Source organism: Neodiprion virginianus, chromosome 3, assembly GCF_021901495.1.
Source record: "Neodiprion virginianus isolate iyNeoVirg1 chromosome 3, iyNeoVirg1.1, whole genome shotgun sequence".
Taxonomy (NCBI): Eukaryota; Metazoa; Arthropoda; class Insecta; order Hymenoptera; family Diprionidae; genus Neodiprion; species Neodiprion virginianus.
This window is the reverse complement of record NC_060879.1, coordinates 4,101,280-4,118,211: the sequence shown is the minus strand read 5'-3', so window position 1 is coordinate 4,118,211 and position 16,932 is coordinate 4,101,280. Positions and strand designations below refer to the sequence as shown.

At 38.4% G+C, this 16,932-nt stretch overlaps 1 protein-coding gene across 1 annotated transcript in view; it reads right to left on the bottom strand.

Moving 5' to 3' along the window:
* Positions 1–7,954, bottom strand: part of LOC124300675 (mushroom body large-type Kenyon cell-specific protein 1-like) — a 98,199-nt gene extending 90,245 nt beyond the window's left edge. Inside the window, exon 1 of the mRNA XM_046754983.1 lies at positions 7,646–7,954. The gene's annotated coding sequence lies outside the window, so the exon portion shown is untranslated. The remainder of the gene's footprint in view (positions 1–7,645) is intronic.
* Positions 7,955–16,932: the final 8,978 nt, after the last annotated feature.

The following is a 16,932-nucleotide window of genomic DNA, read 5'->3' as shown; positions in this document are numbered from 1 at the left end:
GTCTAAATGTTGCCTGATTAATTCCACGGTTGTACACTGAACGAAATTAATCGTGAGTTGAAAAATTGCACAATAAAAAAACTGATTGTGAACTTCCGGTGAATAATTCGAGTTCCCCCGTCCTTGACGTATCGTGTCTAAGTTTCCTCAAACATCTTCAAGCTCCGTAAAACTTGTTGATCGGTCTTCCAGTTAAGTCCAAAACTCAATTGTGCGATCATTGTGCACCTTGTGCAGTCTCGCATAAGATTTTAGTGAGGACTGGGAAGAAATCTACCCGAATTGAATCTTTTTTGCTACGAACCTTGCCCAATTAATTCCACAATTGTGCCTGAATGTCATTAGTCGGGAGTAGGAAAATTGCACAAGGTAAAAAGTGAGCTTCCGGTGAATAATTCGAGTGCTCTGGCCTCTGACGTTGCGGTGCACTTTGTCTGCACATGGCGTCACGTCTGTAGGGCGTCCATAGCCATGCCTGTGGACTCGCCAAATATCGTTCAATGTATTCCATTGTGGTTAAATTTGGGGCTGACGTGGCGAGGCCCCATCGCCCAGCTTCGTCCTTCTCTCTCTCTCTCTCTCTTTCTCTCTTTCTCTGTTTCTCTCTCCCCCTCACTCTTCCTCTTTCTCTCTCCTTCGTTCTCTTCTCTCCCTCCGCAGGGCGTGCGCGCCGCCGTGTTCCTCTCCGAGCATATGGCAAATTGTGGTCACAGGAGGGGAAAAAACCTTAACCGGAAAGCTGGGGCTGCAGCTACCTCGCCCATCTTCCAATGAGCATACGAATACACTGCAGACACCCCAACCGGGAGGGGCACTGACGGTCTGCACGCAATGACGACGTGAAATTTATCATTATGAGGAAAAAATAATAATGATGATGATGATGATGATGATGATGATGATGATGATGATGATGATGACTTAATGAAATCTAATACTCATGTCTAGTTTGTGCTTGCGCCGAAAACCTCGAATTGAAGTTACTTAATGGTTCTTAAATATTTTAATTTTTCACCATAACCAACAAATCTATTAATTCTGTGTAAAAAATGAACATGAGTCTGGCAACTGTAACCCGAAATCTTGTTTTACGTGTTTCGCTGTTCTTATTAACCATGGCCACTCGTCTCATATTTTCTTCGAACTACTGGAATGATTTTACGTCGGAGCAACAATAAATGGATGTTCAAACCTTGTTAAACAAACATATCGAATGTGGCAGTGATGAGAAAATTTAGTATTGACGACTGTAATTACACTAAATAGTTACATGTGTCACATTTTCTTTCAATTCCAGCCTTTGCAAAGTGAAAACTTATTTTCAACAGCTAATCGAAGGTCAAGCTACAAGTGATTACGATAATTTAATCGATTATTCACGGAAACTGAAATAATATCAGCGTGAGTGCTGATTCGAAGTTTAAAATGCGCGACCTATTTGGGCAGGTCGCCAAGGGTGAAAAATTTCAAGTTTCTTGAACGGCAAGTATCGGAAAAGTGGCTGCGAGCAAGAAGAGAGGAAGTGGAAGTTTATTTTTGACTTCTTTTGTTGAATTTAACAAGCAAACTTATTTTAGAAAGAAACGTTGCACGCTTGTTCGCAATTCAATGGGCCTGAGACTAAACCCAATAACGTAGGTATAGCTGGGATATTTGCAGCATGCGAATTTGTTACATTAATTAAATAATTAACTCGAAAAATGGTATTAAAAAAATATCATATTTGAAATAATATTCTAACAGATTTACTGAACGATTTAAACCGGAATTTTTCGATAGAGGCTATTTTCAATTTGTCTGAAAAATTTTATGTCACACGTATGACTGAAGAAATTGATTGCTCTTCGTACCGAATGATTCCGATCACAAAAAAAAGGCCGTTTGTGAAAAATTTGTTTCCTTCTATACTCCAATCCTGATTGTCCGAAAATTTTTTGAACTCCTGAAAACATTTCGATACTGCTTGATGAATTTGAAAATCGGTGAAAATTGCGTTTCGCAAGAATCGGAAAAATTTTGTTTTTTAACGATGGCTCAATCATTCGGACATTTTTTCTAATGCCAGAAACATATCGTTATTGCTCTTTCTTTTGACAATAAACTTAATTTTCTTCACAGAGTTAGTGTCGTAAATAATTATACTCGATGTATAATAAACCTCATCTGACCTGAGAACAATCATTAAATATCAGGCTTATTTAAAATCTTTTCCTAAGACGATTTGCAGAAGATTTTTCATGCATCTAAGCCTACAGAAAAAAATCTACGATGCAGATAATTCGTCGAAGTTGAACGAAAAACAAAGTTATGGCGTTTGACACAATGACGAAAGAACTCGATTATTTCAATACGGTATAAATCAACTGAACCTTTTCAATATTTTCAACTCTAAAGATTTTTAATTTTCTTCATTTTCAGGGAATATTTTTCCGAACAAAGTTCAATCGCACGTCTCGAGCCTGTATTTCACGATCATAATCATTGTTCCAATTCGTTTACTTTTTACACATACATATAGTATAAGAAGGAGCACAACAGAGTATAAAAAAAAAAAGGTTTCTCATCAAAAATACCGTCAACGAAACCGAGCTGATATAAACTCTGTTTGTGAGTAAAATGGGTACCATTAAAATAATAATCAAAGCATGGTTCAAGTGTTAAGATAATGTGGCACGAGTAACTATTCAATATAATCGTATAATTTTCAATACGATATTTCTTTATCAATCAAACGCCAAATCCATTTCCTCATTTTACTCAACAAGTCTTCAGTCATTTAACATCGACTTATCGGAACACCGGTATAAAATATAATGAAAAAAATAGCGACAAGTATGACGAGACGTTTTGTGCATAATTTTTGATAAAATGGGAGCAACAAGAAAAAAAAAAAAAAACAGAAACAGAAAGGAAGAAAAGAATAGAGAAATGAAAATCCGCGAAACGTCGCCGACTTCGGAGGACGGAGCGAAACGCGATGCAATATCGAGAGGGAGAGTCGGAGGGGGGCGAAGCGGCGTGGATTATTTTTGGCTGGCCGTGGCCCTCCTTTGTGTTTGGGTCTCTGGGCCACTCGGTGCATTTTTCACCGGGCCACGGTCATGACGGGGTAGGGAGAAACGGTGGCGGCGGCGGCGGAACCGGTTGCGGTTTCGTTATTCGGCACTGCACGCCACGGTTGGCCCAGGTCAGGCCTGACTCGATACACCGGGTCACATGGCCGTCGAACGAGGCCGTTCCAGCCGTACAGAAATGCAGTTGCATGCACCGATGACCGAGCGAGGCTTAATTCGCTCTCCCTCTCTCTCTCGGAGGAAGTGCGTAGAGTCAGCGAAATTTATCCGCCGAAAACACAAGACTCGTTGTCACTCCTCGATATGCGTAAATGTATGTTGATATGTGAGGTGTTCAGAGGCTGGTATAATTCGTTAACAACGTGTTGCGATGAATTATTTTATTCGATTCGGCATTTCTTCGAATTAGTCCTTCAGGCGAAAGATTTGCCGAGTTTGATTAATGTAATTAATAAATGTACCCTCTTTACTAAATACCGGACGATTCGTCGTCTGCTAAGATTTAACGCGCGTGCGCAATAATTCGAGAGCGGTTGTCTACCAGGGTGACCAACCGTCATAAATTTACACACGACAGTTCGCCGCGATTTATGTTACCTCAAATATTTCAACGACTATCGGTTTTGAATACAACTGCCAACGACAATTGTCAACATTTTTAAGATTACGTTCGTTACGGTTGGCAGCCCTGGCAAAAAGTCACTCTTTTGTCATTTTAACGCATGCGCGTTAAATTTTATAAGAGGACGGAACGTGCGGTAGTTAGGAATTCACTCTTATCACAATTTTATAACCACTAATCGTCCGCCGTCGAGTTGAAGGCCCAAGCAACGGGTCGTCTGATTTCAATTTTTATTATCTCAATCTAAATCATCTGTTATCGCTCTTGCTATTTAACGTGACATTCAAAAATTCGTTCACAATACAATTCTTATTCCTTCACGCTAAGAAGCGGTAATTTTTTTTTTTTGATTTTTAACAGTACAATTCTATTTAATAAAATTTTAGTATTTTATTGTTTTCTTTTTGTTTTTTTTATTTGTTTTTCTCTTCACTGTTACAATGCGAGAGGATTATCATTTTAATTTCCTAACTACTAATCGTCTGCTTTCAAATTAAAAGTAAACGGTTTGACTAATTTCAATTGTTGATGGTTTAGATTCCTCGGAGAAAAAAAAGTCTGAATCGTGTGAGTAATGAGCAAGAATTCCTCTTTATTCAGTAAGAGGTACGTTTGAAATAATCTAGTAAAATTAAAATAAAGAAAAAAAAAAAAAGAAATAATAATAATAATAATAATAACAATACACTCGAATTCAATGAAAATTACGTACAAATGTCAAAGAATTTATCATAAACATTGTCCTCTTTTTTACAAGATACTGAAATATCTTCTGCTGGTGTGGTATAGAATAAGAAAATAACTTCCATTGTAAGAAAAAAGTATTTTTCTTCACTTTTATTCGTTTAAATCATCGATTAATTATCATCTGAGGGAAATTGGAATAAATATTTTTTTAGATTTGAATATTTTTTTATTTGTTGTATTCCGTTCTCCGGAGAGGCAAACTTACAGCAGTAAACTGAGACCAGTCTAGGCTACGATTTTGCCGATAGGTATAAAAATGATGAAGTTATTTATATTCGGGAGAATATTATTTACGGTTTTGAGTTTAAGCAGACGCGAAACTCTGAACATTTGATAAATAAAAAGGTTCAATTTTCCCGAAAAAGAAATTTGGAATTTTTACAATTGCGCATCACTTTGATCCTTATTTTACTGATCCGAATTCTCTCCCACTTTTTACGTTAACAATTATTTTTCCTCGGTAATTAGATAATTTCTAAAGTTTCTCCCTCTTTCCGCTTGTTTTCTCTGATTTTTAGTCAAATATTTTGGTAATATTATATTTTTCAGTTTCAAATTAATACCCCGACAAGTTCTAGGAAAAATTAACGCTGCGACGCTATTTTATATGTTCGGCAATCAGGTTGCTAGAAACCACAGTTTTCCGGCTCCGCAGATTCCGCTTATTGCGTGTTTAAATGATGTGAACGCGATAAGCGTCTCGCTTTCGAAATGTACATTCCTAAAAGAGGCATCTTGTAAAATGAACGCAGGCGTCTGGTGTTACAAATTATAACAATAGCACTTAAAGCTTTGTCTCTAATTGCTTTTTACAATGTTTATGGGTTAAGCAACAAATATTCATACGCCTCACAACAACGGTTTGCGTTACGATATCAAACCGCGGAAACAACCCGTTCTGATTATTTACATCAATTTGCGGTTGACGATATTCTTTGTTATTTATTCTGGATCTATCCACCAAGTATGAAGAAAATCTACCCGCAATAATATCCATGCCGTGAAATCGGAATTTTAGCGGAGAAAAAACATGATATTCGTTGCGACAACTATTTCAAATTTATAAAAACCACCATCTCCGATTGCGATCGAAAAATTTATCAGAACTCGTCGACATTTCAAACATTGAATCCCTTTTGATTCAACAAAAAAAAAAATAATCGTGGATAGCTGTGACTTGCGTTTTTCTTCTCCCATGCGATAGAAATTTTATAGGTCGAATATAAAAGATTGGAATTTTTTTTTTAACATTTAAAAGGATCTCTTAACACGGGGATACGAATTGTTCGGTTTCTTTTCAAGATTATTTTCATCTGACGTTCAGGAATTTGATGAACGTAGTGGAGTAAAAAGAATAAAATTAAAATAAAAAAAAATCGATCAGCCAACCTTATCTCTGTTTATAACTTATCGATTTTTATTTTAACAAATTTTTTTTTTTTTACTCATGAAAACCAAGAGGAGTGTTTATATGTGTTGCAATTTCCACGTACGACAAATTGTCTCGGAATGATTACGAATTGTTGAAGAACAAAAAAAACAAAAAAAAAAAAAATCCTAGATTTTAGCGGTATAAAATTAGAAAAAGCGATGAAAGTTTAAAGAACAAGAAAAATTAAAAACAAATGGAATAAGTAAAGCTACTGCGAATTATGTGATGGAATGATTTTATATATTTGTAAGTTTTATCGGAAAAGTAGAGAGACAGTTGATTTAGCGAAAATGATTGTGGTTTTTCTCGCTGAAATCTTTTTTTTTTTTTTTTTTTCAATCATATCTGCCAACTTTTATAAACAATTCTGCCAGAAAACTGTTATTTTCCGCTCTCATTACCCATATTTTAATTCAAAGGCGCACTAACGAGATATTGCGTTTAATAATTTTATTGGTCTGCCAGAGACCGCTGACCGGACCCCGGATAATGTCAGAGACGCAATTTCCAGACGCAGTGTACTTTATTGTCAGGCTCTGTGCTTTATCTGTAAAATTTTTTTACATCCACGAGTTTTAATTACGGAGAATCGAATTAAAATAATTGAGGTGCCACAGATATTTGTTAACTCGTCTCACACGATCGGATGTGAAAATAAAACGATAAAGCGCAATAATATTTTCAGCCTGTACGCCGACAGGTTTATTATCGTCTTTACGAAAATATTTTTGAACATTACTTGAGACGATGAAGAATAGGAAAAAAAAAAAAAAAAATTTTTTTTTCAAATTACCGCGAATCGAAAAGTGCATGAATTACATGAAATTCAGGATACAGATATCGGTGAAAATATCAAATGCGATTTCGGAAACAATACAAGGACACAGGATATTTCTAACGAAAATCAAACTTTTTGTAAAAAAGCAAAAACAGCAGGGTAAATGAAAATTTTCACACGCATATGTGTGAAAAAATTTTATAAATAAAATGTGGCAGATTTGTTTTTCCAAATTTTTGGAAACGATCTGTCACTTGCGACAAATTTAACTACGTATTATTAATTTATCTTGAGGATACGAACGAATTTAATTGATGCCAAGTTTCTGGTTTATTTCTGTCTATAGTAAAATTCGATTATAAAATTTAAACCTGTTTCAAAACCATGAAATTTTTGTGTAATAACTTTTTTCGTAATATCATTTATGATTTTTCACGATGTTAAACCGATATTATTAAAATTGAACATCTTGCACAATTTTATTAATAGCAAGTAAAACTCGCTTACATATTGCAAAATTGTAAACTGGAAAAAATCATTCGAAACGTCGAAGATGAAAGAATAAAGCATAATTTCGTAATTAAAACAGTATTCAATTTCTTCTTTCGAAATGAAAATTGTCAATAATATTTGACTACACAAATAATTTTCCATATTTGATAAAAAATTGTAACATCACAGCTTGAAAACTGTAGTAAAGATAATCAAGAGTTAAAGGTTATTTTTCGTCAAACGTCATTAGCCCGGAAACTATAATCAAGGATGTATTGAAATTTAAAAAAATGGATTAATCGAGGATTAATGTTTTTCATCGCTCATTATTTTCCGCAAAATTCATTCGCGGCTGACCAACGAAAAGTCAAACAAGAAAAACATCAAGCTTCTCCCTCCGCGCTATAATTCCGATCCTCAAACAACTCGTTCCGCATTCCCGAATTGGTAAATCGACAATCTTCGAGGTCTTAGACCAGGTACATACACGTAGCACTTACCAAAATTCCAGAGTCTTTCTTTGATTGCCTTGTTTTCCTTCTTCTTCTTCTGCACCACTTCACAAAGTCCTTCAAACGACGATGATAAAATATAACGACGCGTCGAAGGTCGATCACAAACCAAAGTACACAAAGTCACGAGATCGAACCGAATCCAACCGAGCGATGATAGAACTACACCGAAAAGGTTTATCGAAGAAAGCTCGGCCGTGAATTGGTGGAAACGTATACGCGAAATACAAATAGCGAAAGAGAATATCGTCGGAGCTCTGCTCTAAACCGTCTGGGTCAACATGTTGTTCCGGACTGATCAAGAAGAATGCTCCCCTAACCTGCCTCACGTTACACACTATGTGTTGCTTTTATTATCATAATTCGCGTTGCGAAGAGTTGCGTTAGAGGCACCGAAACGGCTGCTGCTATCGGTCAATGCGAAGGCCGCGTCTCCTCTGGCTGGCTGGCTGGCTGTTGTCTGGCTGCAAAAACACGAACTTGTAACGCGCGTTGTTTCCTTGGCCGTGGATTGAGTCGGTCTATCGGTGAGTACGTTTTTTGGATTAGCCAAACGCGGGTCGAGGCCGTCGAGATTTCGAACATCGAATGAATGAACGGATGAATGATTGGAGCTTAAACGATGCCGGGCGTCGAGCCTCGGCGCCGATAAGAGCCTCCCTCCATCTCTCGAAATTGTGAATTTTGAACCTGATACGGAGTGGGAAATTCTGCCGGAAACCAACTGACCATAACCGGTAACAGTTGAAATCAGCTTCCCAGGCGCTCAGTTCATTCGTATCCGGGAAGCGGATATTCGTTCAGTGACGCAGGGGGGGGGGATTTCGACTCGGTTAATTCGGGGGCGATGGTTAAAGTATTAATAGAAATTTCAAATCTCCCGCCTCGTTTTAATTTTCATTTTCCCGCCAAAAAGCGACGCGCGTCGTTAAACTCGTCGAAGGCTGGCTAACGCGTCGGGTTCTTATCGCCAATTTCACCTCGAGTACAAACAAAATAAGGAGATAAGTTTTCAATTCGTTATTCCGCTACTCTGCCGCTTCTGCCGGTGCAGGTTGTGCACTCGGTGCAAACAGAAATATACCGGCTACGACGCGTCTAGACATTTCTTGTGCGATAGCAGCCTCGATACGCGCGGTGTGTGCAATAAACTTGCCGAAAAAAGATGAAGAAGAATAAAGAAAAAAAAAAAAAAAAAACAACAACAACACAACACGTATAACGTGAAAATAAACAAATAACACGAAAATTTTTAACGTCGCATTTACCCTACGTCTTATCGATAATTCTACACACGAGCAACGCTTTGTACAGACTCGTGAATTGGTAATCGATGAAAAACATGTTGATTTTAATGCTTTTAGAATGAAAAGTCGAGAGTGTACGTCGAGTTGATAATAAAGTATTTTCAATTTCTGGGATTCGGTAAAAGACATTATTGCATTCCGTTCGATCCATTCGATAAAACAATTGTCTCTCGTTGGTAATAATCGTCTGGTCGAAATGAAAACAGAAGCGGTCATTTTATTATTACCTACAAAATTACCATTTATTCTTCGTTCGATACGATTTTATCCGTAGAATTGAAAATAATCTCGATTCCGGCTTCGATTCGTTTAATCGAAATTCAAAATTTACACGCAATTCACAGAATCTATGCGACGAATGTGCGAAATGCGTAAACAATTCTGTCATCTTTTTTCGCCTTTCGTCATCGATAAATGCACAGCACTGATCTTTTCTTTACAAAAAAAATAAAAAAATAAATAAATAAAAAATAAAACAACCTGTTCCAGTGATCAATAATTTTTACATTCAATGCATCTTTCTTCAATCAACAACGCGATCTTCTCACGGTTAGAAAAAACATGTCTCTCGATCGGCAGGTTGACTCGAGATTTTTGGGTTGACTCAACAATTTTTTAATACTTTACTAAGTGATAAAGAAAAAAAAAAAAATTAAAAATTACAAATTTTCAGTTTCGGTAATATCTGGAATGAAAATTACTGTGTAGAAAACGCCAATTACCCGAAATGAATTGCGCGCAGTTTGGTATTCTTCCAAGTAACGCGCTCAGCACTAAAACACTGTCGCGATGATGGAAAAGCGGTTGCCTCCGCTCGTTTGTACAAATGTCTAACCGCGGTGTCCAAGAGCTAAACTTCAGTTATCATATCATTGTAGTATGTGGTCATTTTTAATGACGTAGGTTAGAGCAGCGAACTTCCGGTCGTGTAATTTCGTCGTATGAAACAAGAGGTGACCTTGCGGACACCGAAAATTATCACAGTAACCGAAAAATGTGGGCGTAAATTGAGGCGATAAAAAACTATCTAACGCCTAATCTCGTCACCTAATCTCGCGGTGACCAAAAATGCATTCCAATCGGCTGCAGAGTTTTTCATTCAATTTTAATAGAGGAAAAAAATAGTAGCAATCATCTCACTCAGCTTCGATTTAACATCTGCAAACATAATTGACTGGTGAAAATTTTTACTACTATAAATTTTTACGGAAATTGAAACGTTTCGTATTACCTGTTTTTTTTTTTTTTTTTTTTTTTACAAAATTGTAAATACGTGCCTAGTTTTTTGTAACGGATTGTTAATTCTCGTTAAAAATTGTTGCAGCTTGTGGATATTTTTCTGAAAAAAAAAAAAAAATACAAATTTTCGTATTACAATTTTGAACGTAAGATTATTATTATTTGCACAAAGTTTTGTGAGATATTCCGATTTTAATAAAAATTCGTAGAAAATCGAAGAAAGTTTTTTTTTTATCCTTTTTGCAGACATCGATTGAATCGTTAATTATCGATCGACCATTTGATTCGAAGTTGAAAATTTGACCGACGTTTTTCACGTGATCTAAACGAATTTTCTCACGTCCAATTAAACAGGGCATCGTTGTTCGTTCTCCTTGACCTTTTTGTGATAACATACGGTGATAGTTTCAACAGAACGAGTGAATGATACAGCAAATACTGACCGCGGAAAAAGTTATGGAGCACTCATCGCAACGAGGAAAGAGAGAAAATCTCACCGCGATTATTTGAAAATTCACGTAATCTAATTGATAAATTGCGTACGTGCTCTTGACCAGGTTCTAAGTTTACTTCAACGAATACGGAAAATAAAGATTCGCAAGCGTCACGTACAATTTTAAATGATATTTCCTAAGGAACTCAATTGATCATCAACTCCTGTGCAATGTAAATAATCAGTGACGCCAAACGAGCCTCGGGCTTTCTGAAACTCGTTTTAAGTTTTTGCCAGTCTACTTCCACAGTTATTAACTGCAGACAAACAGAAGCTGAGAAATTCAATTCTGCAAGGAAGTGACTGAATTTTATAGCGAAGCTCGACGTTTGAAAATTGATTTTAATTCGTTGAATTTCAAACGTATTTAAGCTGAACTCCGTCAAATCCATGCTCCCAGTTTCGAAAACCAAATACTCAAAATTGGAAACCAAAATATCGCGGACAGTTTTATGATGCTCTTAAAACATGGAAACGCTTCGGACGAATTGGTCAATTTATCTAAAGGACCAATACGAGAGACATGGAGCTTTTCTTGGTCTCGAATCAAAGGCGCAAAGTTCTCAAAGTAAAGCAGGATATTCTCTCTAATTGAGCTTTCATCGCACGCTCAGAATCACAAACCTAATTTCCCATAACGAACCAATGAATATGTTCCGCGGTTAAAATGCGCTCAGCGAGTTTCATTTCAGCAGAACTCGCACTTCTGCGCCAAGGCGTCCGGTAGTTGGTTAGAAAACTCAGAATCCTTCGGAACTCGTAGCTTGCACCGAGTGAAATCAGAGATAAGAACACGGTGTTTCCATGGACTCGTCAGCCGGTACAATAAAGAAGCGGTGTAAACGCAAATTCGACCAAATTAACTGCATTTTCTTCCATTCACGATAGGAATTCTATTCACAGTCTCCACACGCCACATATCAAACGTCAATGTATCAAAATTCAAGTTTGTTCCTCATTCGATCGAGGCGGGATTGAAGTTCCCAATTTGAAAACTTCCGAGAGTGCCTAATTCCGAATTATGTGACAGCGAAACTTGAGGTAAAGAAGTCAAACCTTGAAGAAGCGACAGTGTTTTGAATGGTCGGAAAGCCGATGGCTAGGAAAAATTTGGAATTTGACATTCTTGGCACTTTTCAAAATGAATCTTTAAACGCGTCCCATTCGATCCTGTCATATTGACCTTCCTTCGCGCTGAAACAACTCGAGCAGACTTTCCAAGAAGTTCAGATAACCAACTCCGGAACTTCTAATCGTTGGGTCAGTGAAGTGGTCTGATAGTCGCGTTGCGGTAGGTATTGTGGATATTTCATTGGTCCATGAAATGCGTCCACACGTGTCACGTGTCCTACTAGTGGACTTGTAGAGTATTCTCGATCAACTTGAACTTGGTGATCCACCCGGTATTTTTCAACAATTGAAACCGAGTTCCTCCTGACGTCGGATTTCGATGATACACGAGATTACGTGATTCAAGATTCTAGAAAAAGCCACGGTGCGAGACCATCGAAAGACTTTTAGGAGGCGATGTTTCCATTGCTACGTGAAGAAAAATCCCTGGACAACAACGGCTTCTTACAATTAGTGGCCTTTGGGTAATCGGTAATTATCGGAGATGCAGCTACGGAGGAACAAAGGAAACTTGCTCTCAGATCAAAAGTGGTCGATGAGACTGGAGAAGGGAGAGGAGAAGGGAGCAGGAAGGGATGCCTTGGTTGTACCAACTTGACAGACCTATCGGCTTGCTCAATGGTTAGACTGTCGGAGTATACAGAGAGTGGAGAACTGCTGAACAGAAACTTGAGCAACTACACAACTGTGTTCGTAGAGTATACCTATAAGTACAGAACTAACTATACCCGAAACTATAGTCGTACTTCAAGGACGGAATTCGAGAGAATGGAAAGAAACTTTGCCCGGCTTGTGCACGAGCTTCTCAGATTTTACAGGATGTTCGTTAAGTAACTCTTCCAAATTATACATAGAAGGTTCTTTGGACAAACTGTTTCCAAATTTTTACAAATATTTTCCGAAAATAATTCTACATTGGACTGACTCTAATTTTTGCACGTCGAGATATCGTTTGGTCGGAACGTTTGTGAAAATAAAATTCATACGCTTGTTGTCACGTTAACGGGATTGAAAATGAAGTGGAAAGTTACAACGTACCGGCAATTTATCCTTTTTCTTTCTTTAGAATGATTTTTCTGTATCGTAGGATTGAAGCGTATAAAGAGCGTCGGACGGTTGAATTTCAAGCTTGGAAGATTTGAATTAATTGAAATTCCACTTTCTCGGTTCGACATTGTACGATTTTTGAACTCTGCGATTTGAATTGAAAGACTTTTCGATTCACCAATGACTCGTGCTCCGATGATGACGTGACTAAATCAGACTCTGAACAATGCATTTTACCGATTGAAAAATGAGTCATGAATTATTCCCGGATTACACAAGTCCGTGCAATAATGCACCGACGATGATTCGATCCAATGTATACCACAAGCGAGACATTTTTTGTCCCAGTTAGCACAAGTCGATTGAAAACTGCGTGTGCAATAAGTGTCGGCGTTTCAGGAACCCGACGCAACTCGCAAACACGCAATTAGACGAATCGATCGGGAAAATTTCTGGTTAGAAATCTATCCCAGCTAATGTACACGTGCATCACCGCGTAGATATAAATTGCCGTAAAGTGACTCGAGCCTCTTAATTCACGCTTTACACGGAACGCAGCGCGATAGCGCGTATAACGGGGATATAATTCGTCCGATTTCCAAGAGTCGTTTTACGGTGAACAGCATCTCGCGACCATTTCGAACTTTCACCAATTTCAAATCTGCTCCTATGCTCCAAACCAGGTGCCTGCATCAGGCACGCGGATTATCGTTTTCAGAGTCTAACGCGCGTGCAGAATGCGATTTCCCACGATCATGCCGAGAAATTCGCAACGGCTTGTCGGATCCTTTTCGAATGGTCAAGATTCAGATTGTTTTAATCGGGCATCGAGTAGTCGGGTCATCGATCATCCGGAACCTTAACGATTAGGCAAATTCAACCGTTGGGACGATTTGAGTGTTGGAACGAGTTGGTGGTCTCGAATGTCTCATTGCAGAATCGATGACGAACGGACTGGGTCGGGGTACGAAGTCAGAAAAACCGAAAATCAGAATGGCCAGAATTCCGAATTTAATAAACTCGAATAACAAATGTGAGAGAATAGATACTACAGAAATTTTAAGTCCCTAATGGTGCCCAATAAAAAGCTGCGGTTAACCTAAAATGTATTTAGTAGAGTTTTTAATATTATCCGAACTTACTTACTTCAGAAAACGTTAATCCGAGAATTCAGAGGTGCAGAATTTAATAATTTATAGAGTCCGTGTTCCAGAGAAAGAATTTGTAGAAAGTTTCGTATTCTCAAACGTCCAAATATTATAAAAATAAAAGTTGGAACTTGATCATCCAGAAACGGTGGAAAACAGATATCCTGAACGTAGAAGGGTCATTATTCGGAATCGTAAAATTCGGAAAGATCGGTATTCGAAAGTAACCGACTAATCTATTTTGACTTGCAAAATGTTTTGTATACAGAATCAAAGAAATTCTTAGGTGCATCGGGCGTATCTTTTCATCTGCAACATTTTTGTCTCATTAAAAGATTGAATACGACTTTGATATCGTAAACTTATATTTCTTGGCTTCCAATACGATATGAGTTATCGACTCTTCCGATATATTGCGATTCTTCATTCCGACGATTCCGACACGCTGCAATTCTATATTCCGAGCCTTCTATAAGATTACTACTCGGAGTTCTAACCATTCTGATTCTTGATCCTTGGCATTTATGAATTCGAATAGACGAAAATTCTACTTTACGATCCGTCCTAAGGTAATTTGTTTGTGTTTGCCTCATTCTGCCAATGGCCTTTCAGAATTTTCACCAGCCGTGTATTCTAAATTGTATAACTTCAAATTTCGATACTTTTATATTCTTTTTCCATAATTTCTGGCCTAATGAAGATTCACCACTTCGTTCTTTCGCGATTGTGAGTTTTCTATATATTTATATTCGGAATTCTGGCCATTCCGATTTTTGCTTTTTCTGATTTTTTCCGGAAGCTGGAATCGGGGGAAGCTATCAGACGCGAAAAGCGTTCGCCTCGTTGCTTATCGTCCCGCAGAATTCAGCTCCGGACAAACTCGTGCTGCGAGCAGAGCTCCGGAGGCTTCGCAAAGGACTGCTCGGGGGACACGAAGTGTATACCGGTAGAGATGCTAATGTCGGCCTTGTGCCACATACGCTTGGTGTAATATGCAAGCGTCGAGTGCATCGGAATAAGCGTTAGTAAAATGTAGTATTTATACAAAAATTGACTGAAAACTCCGCGGCTTCCATCACCAGACGCACGCCTACCACGGACAATACTCGCAGTGTCAAAAAGTCTTGCACCACGGACGTTATGTATTATGGATGCGGAGATTATACGCAAACTCGGACGAGGCCACCAGACTGTCGATATTCCGAGTGTTAGAGAAGTTTGCTGAAAAGCCTGGATGTCCTCGTTTTTTTTTTTTTTTTTTTACCAAGTATCTTGAAATCATATAAACGATGGTACAGAGTCATGGTTTCCAATGACTGTATGAACGCAACGCTTTATTCTCTTAAGTAGAAATTGATTGATTGATAAGATTGTTTGTTATTCGAAACTTTGCAGCGAGCTGCGCGCAATAGCAGAACAGTATCAGAATGTAAGATCAAAAAAAAAAAAAAGTGAATCAGCAGTTGCAACTTAGCGCTTAACTCTGGAGTGAAAAATCGTTTTCGCGGTGAACTTCTCACCCGGTTCAATGACGGACGAATGATTTGTGGGTAAATGTCTAGTGGTAACTTTATTGTGTTCGTATCTTTTTGCAGTAAGCAGACCTTCAAGCGCAATTTCGAAAGAGAGCGAGAGAAATCAAAGCGTAGGTTTTCGACTATGTTTCGGATCATGGCTACCAGTATCGAGCTGATCGGTAAGCGGTATAAAAGACGGATAAGGTATAGGTACCAAGCTATTCGCGTCAATGCGATGCAGCCTCCTTGCCGAGGGGGGGTTCATGAATAAATTGGTAAAACGTATCTAAAATGCAATGCAAACAGAATGCAACGGCACGTGTGAGTATAATGCGAATACGTAGAAGCAAAAGGCTCGTGTAGGTTACGTACCTTGCTGCAGTTTATTTGCACAAGTGGTTTTTACCTACGTCGTCCCACTTCTAAAGTCAAACAAATAGCGCGTACAAGAGGCGGACTCGAATTCTTCTCAACCAAATCGTCATCGTCGTCATCATCATCATCGCCACGGCGTCAACACTCCCATTGGCTATCGTGAATTCACATCGCGTTAATTTACGTCATGAGAATCGAAGCGTTTCTCTGTGAATTTACTTTCTTTGTCTGTCGATCCGCCTGAGCTTTTATCGGAGGAAAATTAATCGAAGAATCGAGGAATATCACAGCTTTGTGCTTTCGAAATCCGTGCACGGGTATCGAACTACCGTACATATTGTAGGGGTATCATTCGCCTCCGTTCGGTCTTCGATACCTACTGTTTCAGTTCACGATGCCGTTTCGACACGAGTATCGGGTGTAAATATTTTCTAACAACCTGCTTCGTGCATCATCTCCGCACACCCGTACGCTCATCCACGTATGTTCATCCTCCTTATTTGCACGGACGTTTGTTGGCCAATTATCAAGGTCACGGCGGAGTGTTTATTCCGACGCGATGTGTTGTGGAGCGGAATAAATACGACGAGGAGATCGATGACGGTGAGAGATGAGTCCGAAAAAATCATCGGCCAATAACGATGCTGGCAGCATCAACCGTGTACCCGAATCCGACGAACAGTCCAATTTCCTGATCTTTGATCAGGCCCCGATATGGGAACGAATAAAGTCGCGTTTTTGGATCCCAGGCGACGAATCCAACGCCATTGAATCGTTCTTTGAAGTACAGAGAGTCGAAGACTCGCCATGTGCATTAGGGTGAACAAAAAAAAAATAAACTTACCGAATCTACGACATTAAAAGGATCTATTTACTGAGAAAAAAATTCTCCCGTTTAGGAAAATTTTTAGCTCAATTTGAAAAGGTGTCGATGGCCATTTGAAATTTCCCATTCAAATAACGCGCAAAAAAATAAATCCTTCCAAGACCGTACATTCGATAGGTTAGTTTTTTTGGC